This window comes from Morone saxatilis, unplaced genomic scaffold, assembly GCF_004916995.1.
Source record: "Morone saxatilis isolate NCDOM2014 unplaced genomic scaffold, NCSU_SB_2.0 Contig11, whole genome shotgun sequence".
NCBI lineage: Eukaryota > Metazoa > Chordata > Actinopteri > Moronidae > Morone > Morone saxatilis.
Genome location: NW_023339663.1, coordinates 25,937,918 through 25,938,276, shown reverse-complemented (window position 1 = coordinate 25,938,276; position 359 = coordinate 25,937,918). Strand labels below are relative to the sequence as shown.

Here is a 359-nt window from a genome sequence, read left to right as displayed (position 1 = left end):
ACAGCTCTCAAAAAGTGAAGCCAAACCATCTCAATTGCTCCCCTGTGGTTGACTGCAGTATAGGTCATAAAGCCTGTTGCCTCCATCTTAGCAGATGGGCCAAACTAAAAGGTACATATCATTTTGTTTTTCCAAAAGTGTCTTCTGCCATTTTAAGTATATCTTACAACGCTGAGGTATGCAGTGTGTTCATTTTTCTAATAAGTGTGGTTTTAATTAGTTATTTGAAGCCATAAAAAGGGGGGTTTATGTCATGACTTTGATCCAGCGGCAACCCCGATCACTACTGCGCAGGCTCTGGCTCCGAGTGGTGAAAGATTCCTGGGATATTTTGGCTTCATTTTTGTACAGTGGGAGAA

At 41.8% G+C, this 359-nt stretch overlaps 1 protein-coding gene across 2 annotated transcripts in view; it reads right to left on the bottom strand.

Moving 5' to 3' along the window:
• The window catches only part of phkb (phosphorylase kinase, beta), a 105,454-nt gene that overhangs the window by 81,857 nt on the left and 23,238 nt on the right, over window positions 1-359 (bottom strand). The window lies entirely within an intron of this gene.